This window comes from Phalaenopsis equestris, unplaced genomic scaffold (genome assembly GCF_001263595.1).
Source record: "Phalaenopsis equestris unplaced genomic scaffold, ASM126359v1 Scaffold000002, whole genome shotgun sequence".
NCBI classification, from domain to species: domain Eukaryota; kingdom Viridiplantae; phylum Streptophyta; class Magnoliopsida; order Asparagales; family Orchidaceae; genus Phalaenopsis; species Phalaenopsis equestris.
The window spans coordinates 60,504,169-60,516,923 of NW_018164444.1; the positions used below are offsets into that span (position 1 = coordinate 60,504,169).

The 12,755-nt window shown below is 35.3% G+C and overlaps 1 pseudogene; it reads right to left on the reverse strand.

Annotated features, from left to right (window-relative positions):
- The window catches only part of LOC110019359, a 57,730-nt pseudogene that overhangs the window by 34,763 nt on the left and 10,212 nt on the right, over positions 1–12,755 (reverse strand).

The window sequence follows — 12,755 nt, forward strand, 5'->3', positions numbered from 1 at the left end:
AGAAATCACCACTTGAAAAAAAAAAAAAAAAAAAAGATTGAAAAGATCCTGAATAAAAAAAAGAAAAGAAAAGAAAGGAATAAAAAGGAATGTGAGGAGAAGATTGAGATGTCTAATCAAAAATTGATTTCACTTGAATGAACTTGGGGAAAAGACTATTACATTTTCTAAATTTATATTTAAGTATTAGCACCCTTAATAGTAAATTTTTCATGAAATTCTTTTTCATATGGATATTTTAAATATCTTTGATATAACAAATTACAGTTCTTGAAATGAATAGAAATTCAAAAATCTTAGATTTTATTACCAAGTATTCTTATACTTATAGTTTTAATCTAAGTTATTAAAAATTTTTCTTAAATAATATTATTTTATTTATTAAACTAAAGTAGAAGAGTTTATAAGTTAATTTCTATCCTATGTCATATTTTTATGTAGTAAAAGAGTTACTTGAGGACAAGTAATGTTTAATTTTGAGCGATTTTAACACAACTAAAAATTACCTATTGTTTCATATATATTTTATGTTCAATTTTAATGATTTTGAATTATATTACACTTTAAAGGAAGATATTTTGCATATTTTTAGTTTTAGGTACAAGAAATGGACTTTTAGAGAAAATGAAGCAAAAATGATGCAATTTGGAGTAAAAATGAGCAAGAAAGAAAATTCTGACTTGGCACATTTCGATGTCTTTCTATGCTTAATCTACTTTACATTTCTCACATATTTTTGAATGAAATTACACTTTAAAGAAAGGTAGTTTTCATGCTTATTTTGTATGTATATCTGTTAGGAGCAAAACGCAACTGAAATGGGGCGAAACGGAGCTGAAACCGAGCAAAATGGTGGAGCTGCTGCAGGGTGGCACCTGAGGCGTCAGAATCTAGAGAATTGGCACCTGAGGCGCCTGAGATGATATAAGACAGATTAAGGCGGTTCGAGACAATTTTTAAGCGGATTTTGAAGGCTCCAAATAATTCAAACGCCCCATGGAGTGATTCAATGCATCTAGACACTTTGGAAGGCTCTTTAATGAAGGGATATGTCTCTTGAATCAATGGACATGTATTTTGGGAATTCAAAATTTTTGGAATTCAAAATGTTTGACTTTTGGAGAGAATTTTGGAGAGAATTTTGAATTCTTTTTGGAGTGAGACACCCTTTAATAAAAGAGAGAGAAGTCTGGAGCAAAAAGGTGTGTGTGTGTGTGTGTGTGGCGTGAGAGTAAGAAGAAGGCTTTAGAGAAGAGAGGATTTTCTTCTAGGGTTGTAAGAGGAGAGGAAAGGTGAGAGATTTCTTCTTTATAATATTCCTATGAGAGAATTGAGTGTGATTGTAAAGAGAAAAAGTGCTTAAATTGAACTTTTAGGGATTTGCTTGGGAAGGAGTGTAAGATAAGTTGTGTTTTTTTTTCTTTCTTTGTTTTGTAAATTTATTTTTATATATAAAATTTGTGTTTTGTCGTATCTTTCTTATGAATTCTGAGTAGTCTTCTTTATCCTTCTCCCTACTCTGAGATATGGTTTTATGAAGAATTGATTTTGTTTTATACGGTTTTAAATATCAATAATTTGTAATGATTTGAACTCTGATCTTCAGTTACTTTTCGATTTGGTCAATTGAAATATAATTTTCGATCTGACCAATTGAAATGTTAAAATTTTTTTAGAAACATAAGATCCGAAAGGGCTATGATTTTTACAACATTGTGAGAGTCACCTTCGATTCCATGGGAGAGGATGTCATCCATGGGGTTGAGTGCAAATAAATAGGGAAATATACTTTTTTGGATGCAGAATTGAAAATTTTAAGGTGACATATTAAAAAACTCAATTTGGTTCAACTGATTGTAAACTAATACGAGATTGTTAGCCCCCAGGCGAAGGAGTAGTGGCGAGGGATTAATAGGAGCTCTGGAGTGGCAGCCGATATCCTCCCAGCCTAATAATAATATTAAATGATTTTAAATTCTTCACAATCCATATACTCATTGTAAAAGAGAATGATGTTTTCTTAAATTTGAACTCTTCGTCACAAAACTTTTTTTAGTATCAGTAAATTTAACTTTGAAGTTTATAAATTAGTTTAATAAACTTGGTTCTTTTAGTTACATTTATGTTAGCATTCATTAAACCCATTTTAACTTGTCTTTCTTTCTTTAATTTTTATAGTTTGAATATTGTGATTTATGTTTTATTATAAGAATTTTCATCTTCTAAACTAACACTTGATAGTAGTATACTAGAATTAGCCTAAGGGATTCTTACTGCGCTTCTCTGTGGGATCGATACTTAGATTTTGAAGGAAAGCTCTATTTTACTTGAAACAATGTCTGTCTTGCGTAGAACTCCTAGTGTATGAACTACTTTTTAAATTTTATATGACATTTTGATTTTGCAAATTAAATACTTAATATAAATTGATTTATGATTTCGGTCATATTTTTTGAAACTAAATTACTGCGTAAGTTTGGGACGGGTCAGGTTTTCGGCACTGTTACCGGGGATTTAAATTGACATAAAACACACAAAAAAATATCACACACCAGGGGCGCATCATACCTCCACCCTTGTCCCTGCTGATTCTCATACTAAGGATCTTCTTGATTAGATCTAAATCATTCATCTTAAACTCCCTTGATTATTGCTCCTTCAAATTCTTGATCTTATTCATATCTTCTTTTGTAATAAGCATGAAAATTGTCATTAGCAGGGATGTTACATTTGATAAGGCAAGCTTGTTGAAAAATCGGAACTCAAAGCGGGTGAAGTGTTCTGCTAGGAGCACAGATATGTAGCAGAAGTTAGAGTTTGAAGCAACTACATTTGTTTCATAGAGTTTGTTCACTCCAACTTAAATACCTTATTCAATTATAGCTTAAGAGGTAACTGTTGATAGTGCTCAAGAGGTGAAAAAAGATACTGAGGATGAAACTCATGTTCAGAAATCTATTGCTAGGAGCAGGATCAGGTGTCAAAATGTCCCAAAATCAGCTTGATTGAGGGATCACATTGCATTTACACTTTCAACCATGGAGGCAGAAATCCTTTATCATTACAAAGAAAGGATTGAGAGCCCAAACTATGATCTTTGAAGAGCGAAAATGGATGAAAAATTTAGTCTTTTCGAAAGAATGTTAATTGGAGATTGGTGAAACTTCCTCCGGGAATGAAATTCATTGGATGCACATAGGTGTATCCAAAGAAGGAATGATCTCATGAAGTTGATGTGTGTTGTAATGCAAGATTAATGGCAAAAGCCTTTGCGCAACAAGAAGGGATTGATTATGACGAGGTGTTCTCCCTAGTGGTCAAGTATCCCTCAATCAGTGTTCTCTTAGCAATTACAGCACAATACGATCTGATCTTGGAACAACTCAATAGAAAGAATGCATTCCTACACAGAGAATTGCAAAAGGAGATCTATATTTTGCAGTCGCCTGGATATTGAGCATAAAAAGACTTGATTTGCAAATTGGACAAGTCTTTCTAGTTATCATGATAATGGTACAAGAAATTTAATCAGTTTATGAGAGAACAAGAGTACACGAGGAGCCAGTATGACCGTTGTGCATATTTCAAGAAGGTGACCAACGGTGAGTTTATTACTTGTTTTTGTATGTTGATGACATGTTGATTGCATCTGCTAGTCAGATTGAGATTGATAGAATGAAGAATTAACTTTCAAACATTTCGAATTTAAGTTGGGTGAAGCTCACAAAATTTTTGATATGGAGATTCTAAGAGACAAGAAAGCTAGAAAGGTTTGGCTTTCGCAAGGAGCTTATGTTCGAAAGGTGCTGAAAAAATTTGGGATTGATGACTCGAGCAATGCGGTGAGTCTACCAATTGCATCTCATTTTCAGTTGAGTTCAATTCAATGTCCTAAAGTTGATCAGGAAAGAAAAGATATGTGATCGGTTATTTATGTTAGTACAGTGGGTAGTCTAATATATGTCATGGTTTGTACTATACCAGATATTGCACAAGCAGTTAGTGTTATGAGCAGATTCATGCATGATCCAAGAAGAAAACATTAACAAACTGTGAAGAGTATTTCGAGGTATTTGAAAAGTATAGTTGATGTTGACTTGGTGTTTGAGAGATAGTTATCTATTACATATTTGTACATAAACTACAAAGATTCAGCCTATGTAGGTGATATGGATTAACGGAGAACTACGACTGGTTATTTATTCATATTATTATGAGGTACAATCAGTTGTAGGTCGATCAATCTACTGTTGTTCTGTCTATCATGGAGGCTAAGTACATGGCAGCCACGGAGGCGATGAAGGAAGCAAGATATATCTCTATTGGATGACTTGGGAGTTGATTAAAAGTCTCTTACGGTGTTCTATAACAGTCAGAGTGTATTGTTCTTGGCCACAAATTCAGTTCATCATCCCCGTAACAAGCACATTGAAGTGAGGTACCACTTTGCTCGGGACTTAATTGATGACAACAAGGTTCTGTTAAAGAAGATAGATACAGAAGAGAATCTAGTGGACATGCTCACAAAGGTACTACCTATTCAGAAGTTCGCCTACTTCAAGATTTTGATGAACATCCGAGCTCAAGACTAATTACCCAGTTGAGCATTTTGAAGAACTATGCTAAGCTTGATCCCTTCGAGAGGAGGTACGTAAGCAACCATTTTGGTGCAATTGAATTGGAATTTGGAGCTCATATGATCATCTCTCACTTATCTAGAAGTAAGAGATGAGGTGGAGATTGTTGTATTTATGAATTTTATTGTAATTAGGGGCAATTTGATCTTTTGGTTTTATTTACTTGTATGTCTTAATCCTCCTCTATAAAAGAAACTTCGGATTCATGAAAGGTATGCCTAAGCTCTTTTTCTTTCCTAATCCGGTGCTAGCCCCCCCCCCCCCCCCCCAGAGGAAGGTGAATTAAATCAACGCTAAACCATGAAAATTGTTTGTGTTTGATTGTCATTATGTGAATTTCTTAGTTTTCACATTATTTTCGCATAACAGCTCCATGGTTTTTTCCAATTCTAGGAATTTTTCACATTAAATCTTAGTATTTTGTTGGTTTTACGTTTTCTAGTTTTGTGCACTTTTGTTCACATTTTTCTTCGAATCTATCAAATCAGCTTCCTTAAAATCTCTAACAACATCCATCTGAGCAATGTATGAAGAAAATAAGCACTTCCTTAAATTCATTCAAAGAAATTAATTTAAAACAATATATGAAAGGAAAACATTGGTGTTAGAAGTAAATAATTAATGTGCAAAAACCAGTATTTAGAATATCAAACATTTACATCTAGGCAATTTTCCTCATCTGCCCAACCATCAATCTGTGAACGTCCATATTGACCAGATGCGATAAGAGCCCTCAAACCGGTAAACCACAGTTCAGCTTCAAGTTTATCTTTGCATATCTGATAGGTGATGATGAAAAGCACATTGTCAGCATAAATATTAAAGCATTGTAAAAAGAGGGGAGGGGGAGAGAGAGAGAGAGAGAAACTTTGTGTGCACTGACCAGATCAAGTGATCGTCTTCCATTGTTATATAAGAGCGAAAATGACAAATAATCATTCTCAGGACGCAAATATCTTTGGAAAACAGACTGCAATGAAACACAAAAAAAATGAAAAATATTAGTTTTCAGATATGTTTGGAAAGCAGAATGAAATCATATAAAAAATGAGGCAATTAACTACTAGGAAATGCCTGATCTCAGAACATAGGAGCATAAACCTGTTAAATTCAAAATGAAAAGTAAGTTTCATAAATATGTTCTCACTGTTCTTTGGCCAGGGAAAATTCTTGAAACAGAAGACAGCCTCAAACTTTTCTCCCCTCTATTTGAGAACCAAATTAGGGATAATTCATCCTGTTCAAAAAGAAATGATCATTAATTGCAGACTATAGCACATGTAAGCACAAAGGCACAACATCATTATCTAGTACAATAATATGTGGACTTTCAACATGATGCTCTCAATAGTAAGGATGAAAGGAAATGAAATCACTGATTGACACCACATATTGGGATATTGAACACGATGTCCGAAAAAAAAGGTAAAAAAATTTACATTAACACCTAATGACCCTTTTACCGATGCTAGCGTAACTACAACATTAAAAGGAGTAACTCATCGCACAAAGTTCATTGAAAAAAAGGGACCTTTTTAATCACTTGATATTCAGATAGACTTCCTCAATTTTTAGTTCAGTTTTCTCACAAGCACGTACTTATTTTCATATATTTATGTCGTTATGATTATGTTAAAGCACAAGCAGTAAACCACTGCTTGGTTCCTAAATCATATGAGGCATCAAAACATGGATTAAAATCTTATATTTCAGAGAGGTTACCTTATACACTGCATTGAACACCTGCAAAATAAACCGCCTATCATTTGCATTTTAAAATTTACATCATTTAAGTACAAAAGATCGGTCGCCAAATTTCAGTTAAATTTTATTCTCACATTGGCTAAAATATCTATTTACATATAAATACTAAGTGGTTGGTACTTGCCAAAGGCTTAATCGTTTCTGTTAAACATAATTGAGAGCGCTGGTATCAAGCGGTCAAAACTATTAATGTTAAGTGGCTTTTATTTAGGGGAAGTGATAGCAATGTGAAGAGCTCTCAAATGAAGATGAGATTATTAGGGAGTGTATTGAGTTAATCCCACATTGAATAAGTAAAAAATATTTTGATGTAGAGATACCAACTTATTCTCCCTCATTTATTGACATAAGCTTTTGGATAGAAAATAAATACGACCACTAGTGTTGTTGCCAAACCTCATGAAAACTCCCTGACATGCACATCAAGACTAGCAATTGAATTTGAACCTGACAGAAAAAATTATGCAATCTAGGCGCAAGATCACTTAGGAGGGACTCAACATAAATGGCACAAGTTATCTTGAGGACTATAGCTGAAGTAGTGTACAATACAAGTGTTTGAAGTCCATTATTTAAGACAAAAGAGAACTTCTATTTGATAAGAAAACATCGGGTGAAATAAAAAACACGAAACTTGAAAAGATGGGCTGGTTTTATTTATCGGATAATTATAATGAAGTAGAATAAAAAAGATAATCATCAGAAGATCACTCCTTCCCAACATAATTATCCCTTCTTGAATACCCAAACAAAAGAAAAAGCAAGCCTATGAGAATTCTGAATCACTGTCTCCTTACGCAAGAGATGATCAACAAATTCAAACATTCTATGGCCACCTCGGGTTTAATGGCACCCAAAGTTGATATGGAGCAAGCCTACGACCGTATGAGTTGGGATATCTTCATTCCATGCCATTTTCATCAACTGGGTGCTTCAATTTGCCGGACCAAATTTGCTCTTCGAGTCAATGGACAACGCTCACTTTGGATTATGGCGGAGGGCGAGTTTTGCCACGGATGTCCTCTATCTCCATATTTAGTTATCCTCTGTTCTGAACTTCTTTCATTACCTCTCTCACAGTTTGGTAATCAGATCGGGATTCAGATCAAAAAAGGGGGCCCTCGCTTGCTCACTTATTATATGTGGATGATGTGCTCCTCTTTGTGGATGTTTCTACTCCCACTGCTTAAACTATTATCAAGCTTATCACCAACTACTGTGAATGGACGAGACAGCGTATAATACACATAAGTCTAATGTTTTGTTTAGAACAGCTACCTACTCCTAATAGGAAGAAGAGGAAAATTGCAAAAGTGCTGGGGTTACAGAAAGTTGATGAATTTCTGTACTTGGGTGTTAAATTAGATAAAAAAAAGACTAACCAGGGCGAACTATAGACGATTGCAGCTGCTAGGCTGAATTCCTGGGGAGTTCAGTTCCTTTCTTTGGCTGGGCGTATTACGCTGCTTAAATTGGCTTGCCCGGTCCTCCCTGTGTATCTCCTCACTCGTACCGAAGTGCCCAAGAGTTTTCTTGCTGAACTAGAAAAGAATGGACGCAACTTTCCTTGGGGTAAGGGTAATGGCAGACGTGGCATGCACTACCTCCCTTGGCATGAATTGTGCAAACCACACATTGTAGGTGGGCTCTGTTTCCATGCAACCGCAGAATGGAGGGGGCCTCTTATAGAGAAAGGCTTGTCTGGAACTTTCTCGCGCAAACTAATACTTTAATACATAAGCTATTGGCCAACAATTATGGAATGGATCTGTGGGGCTATCAGAATAAAAGGAGTGATTCTATATCCTGGAACATATTACGGGATGGGGAAAAAAGCCTGAATAAAATTATAAGATGGAAAGTTGCAAATAGTGAGGACATCAATGCCTTAGCCCAAAAATGGATTTGGGACCACCAGCAATATCTCTGGCCAACTTTCATTAATGCTTCCTTGGATGAACATCTCACTGTTTCCGCATTCATCAACAATCACGAATGGGATGGGGAGAAGCTTCAGGAGTTTTTTGGGAAGGAATTATGCGATATTATCATTCGCAGCCCCATCGAAAGGCACCAACCCAAGGATGTGCCAAAGATGTGCAGAAAGCTTACTGATAAAACCATTACAGCCAATGCATTCAAAGCTGAGTATGAGCACCTCGAGGACTAACAGGTGACTTGCTAGGCCTAAGTTACGGCCTAGGGAGAAAGTCTTTTGGTGGCGGATGAGCAAGAATGCGATCCCAACTAATGATTGGCTGGCTTCCCGTGGTCTAACCGAACCTCAACAATGCCCCTGGGGATGTGATGGAGTGGAAAACAGGGACCATATTTCGACTAAATGCTTATTTTTTATTGCAGTGTTAGATAAACCCAAAATGTGGGGCTTCTCAATTCCTAACTACCATAGCTTTGATGAGATTATTTCACATTTCCATTGCATTAAGACGTGTAACATCACATCGGCACAGTTGTTTTGTAACAGTGTCCACAATTTTTGTCGCGCTAGAAATGCCAAAAAGCATGCCAAGAGTCATGGCACTCCAGTAACAACTGCTTCTAATTTGCTAGAGGTCCTCCCTGACCCCCACTTTCTTCCAGCTCCAGAGCACTGGGGTGCTAACCAGTCTTCGCGGTTGTTACCACACTCCTCATGGCACTCTCCCCCTCCGGGTTAGATCAAAGTTAATGTCGACGGGGCCCTTCTTCCTTCCAACCTTGCGGCAACTAGGCTCGTTCCTAGTGACGAATCGGGACAACTTTTGGTGGCTGCGAGCCGCAAGTTTCACCACTGAGACAGCACACATGTGGAGTTGGAGGCGGTTTTGTTTTTTGGGGACCGTCTTCAAGATTGGATGACTGAAAGTAAGAGGCTTATTATCGAGGGAGATAACTACAACGTCAATAATGTCCTTAAAGTCACCATGAATAAGAAGGCAGGGCAACATAACATTTCCAGCAATCCAAATATTGGTTTCTTGCTTAAATTCAAGCAAGTTTTGTTCCTTCATACCAATTGAGAGAACAACAAAGCTTCCCATATTTGTGCAAAGAAAGCCCTTGATAGTGGTTTTCTCTTGTTCATGAGCAAGATCATCTTTTTTTTTTCTTTTACAGGCGGATATCACCCTTTTTGTAAATGCCCAAGGGGCATAGGTTTTTTAGTTTCTTTTTTGGGCATATTGGGCAGTTTATTTTGTAACCTTTGTTACTTTAATGCAAAATGCACACCTTCAAAAAAAAAACATAAGATAAAAAATTACTAAAAAAACTTTGAGCACAAAGATAACACTACACCAGCTCCTTCAAATAGAAAAAACATAGCAATATCATTTTTCAGCTAGAGTTTAACGAAAATGAATATTGCGAGCTCACACTTGATAATCTAAATGGGTAAAACTTTGGTCTCCCTTTACGGCCATATTTGAGCAATTGACTGCCTTTCTTCAAAGCAACTAGGGTCTGCACAAGTAAAATTCAAATGAGATCTCAAATAAAATTTAATAAATTTAAGAGAGTATCAGAAGTGAATGAATCAACAGTTCAACATACCAAAGCCAGAGTAATTCTTCAAGATAAACTAAAAATAAGCAGATTTTCATTGAACTGAACTCTATCAAACAATCCAATTTTCTAGCAATTGATGAAACAATTTTAAGATATCTACTTTCATGATTACTAAGAATTCATAATTTTCAAAACATTATGTAGTGTCGTTTCATACAATTAGACATTATATATTCATAGAGGTTCTTTTAAAAATATGAAAATCACATAAAATTAAATATCATCCTTGTTAGCCTTATCCCACCTATAAGAGGTTTGCTTTATGAATTCTTATTTTTCATTCAATTCTATGAGTGCTACATCTTTAAGTAAATAAATTCTGCATAAACCTTTTTGAATAACTTCAATCCAAGCTACTTAGATTTGATCATTTACTTCATAATTTTTTCACAATAATATCACCCACTTAGCCGCTTGTTTAATCAGTATTTTCTGCCCTTTGCCATATGTATATTGTCGTGCTTATTTATAGTATTTATTGTGCCTTCTTGTATATTTAAATTATGTTTTTGGAAGGTATTTTATATTGAAATGTAAGAAACAAGTAAAGCGAGCAATCTGAGTTCACAAAATGGCAATTGGAGCAAATTGAAGTTCTGGCGCCTGGGACTTAGCGTCTAGGCATCAGCACTGGCCTTATGGAGCACAAATTACAGAGCAGTCAAAAACCCGGCGATGGATTTGGAGCGCTGGGGCACCATCTTGCAGCGCCTATGAGCCCGATTTGGGTAGAAAAATACAGAGCGCACTAGAATCCGGCGCTTGAAATTGGGCGTTGGGTCGCTAGAATAGTAGCGCCTAAGCGTCGCGACACCAACGCCTAGGCGCTGCAAAACAGGAGAATGAAGCGGTGCGGCGCTACCTATGAGCACTCAGGCGCTGGCACCTGAAAATTGTTAGTTATGGCAATTTATGCTTCAAATTACTTGGGGGGTGCATAAATAGGATGAGCACAATTTTAGGGGGTTTTCCACTAGTTTTTCTGCCATTTTCTTGAGAGAGAAAATGAGGGGAAAATCAAGAGAATATATTCAAGGAGTTTGTATGTGAAGAAAGGAGAGATTGGTGAGGATCAAAAGGTGTACCATTGCTTGGCTCTCTTTATCCATCTTGCTTGTAAAAGAGGGAGATAAGTACACTTTGTTTTGGATATTTTGTTGTATTTCTGTATAAAACTCTATGTTTGATATCTTTGTTTAATTCAAAGCTTAAGTAGATGAATTTCTTAATGAAAAGTACGTACACCTTCTTATTTCTCCCTTGAATTGTGTGGTGGTAGAGTAAAGTTGAATCTTTTTATGTGGTTTGATCGATAATTGATTATAATAGTGTTGAGTTAAGTTTTAAATTAATTTACTTCCTATTTGGCCAATAGGAATGTTAACATCCATTGTGAATTATGCGATTTGTAAGGATACATTGTGGAGTGATAGAAGTTAACCACATAAGCTCTAGGAAATAAGAATTTTGTCTTGGAGTTTATACTTACATTCAAGGAGTTATTTTAATTGGATTGGTTAAAGGATTTAGGGAACTAAACTCTTGTCGGTCAAATTTCCTTAGACCACCGGAAGAGGATAAGGGATAGGCCAACTCTTGTTTGACACTAACTTTTAATCATTTGTTCAATTTATATTCTCCACTAAATCAATTCAAGAAGGAAACTTCTTAAAAATTGAATTTCTTACAAACATTCTTTTACTTGCTCAATTAGACTACTATTTCATAACTATAGAATTGGTTAAAACTTTAACTTGCATTTCAAACATTTCAAGCTTGGACCGATAATGGTAGGCTAGAACTTTTACTTCATTGAGAATTCATCATTCCCTGTAAGTTCGAAAACTGGGCTCAAACCTGATATTATTGATACGCCATGTATACTTGCGTGAGCAGCCCGTGATTTGTAGCATTTGGTACTTGTCAAGTTTTTTGCGTCGTTGTTAGGGAAGAATAGTGAATTCAAATTCAAAAATTTTAGTTAAACTTTTAGGTCTTAGATTTGAAAGAATTAGATTCACTATTTCCTGTTCCTTTATTTTTCTATCTATCCTTGCAGGATCCAAAAACATCTTGTTTTAAATTTGTTTAACTGTGTACTTGCATTGTTTCTTACTTTTAATTCCTTCATAATACTTGTAGTTTACTTGTTTGATTTAGTAGTTTAATTGTTAAGAGTTCATACAGCAATTATTTGCTTCTATTTGAGTTGTTTGTTATCCTCTTTAACATAGGGATACCTTGCTAGTTGAACCTACTTAGTATAGGCGTGACCGCGACTTTATATATGCTTAAAAATATAAGATAAATATGAACGTAATAAATATTCAATAATTGTAAAGTCACACTTATCAACGCAAGTATACGTATCGCTCAAGTAATATAAGGCTCTAATGGAGTCCTAGATATCGATCCCACAGGGAGTAAGTTTAGAACTTCGAACTAAGATTTTAGAAAAAATAATACTTTAATCACAACAACGAAGTTTAATTTGTTTATCTGTTACTAATAGGCAATTGCAATAAATATGTAATTTTAATAACTATTAAATAACGAATGATACTAATGAATGTTTAAATGTGATATTCATAAGAAAACATATTTTTCCTTGTCAAGAAATTATAATGAATGGATAAAGTGAATTAGTTCAAATTATATTGTGTCAAATAGGAGCATGCCTATTCTTTACCCTTTGGTCCAGACATAAAGAACATTGACTAATCCTACGCTTGTTTACTGAATCTGTGGCTAGGCTGGGAGGATACCGGCTCTCACTTAGGAGCTCCC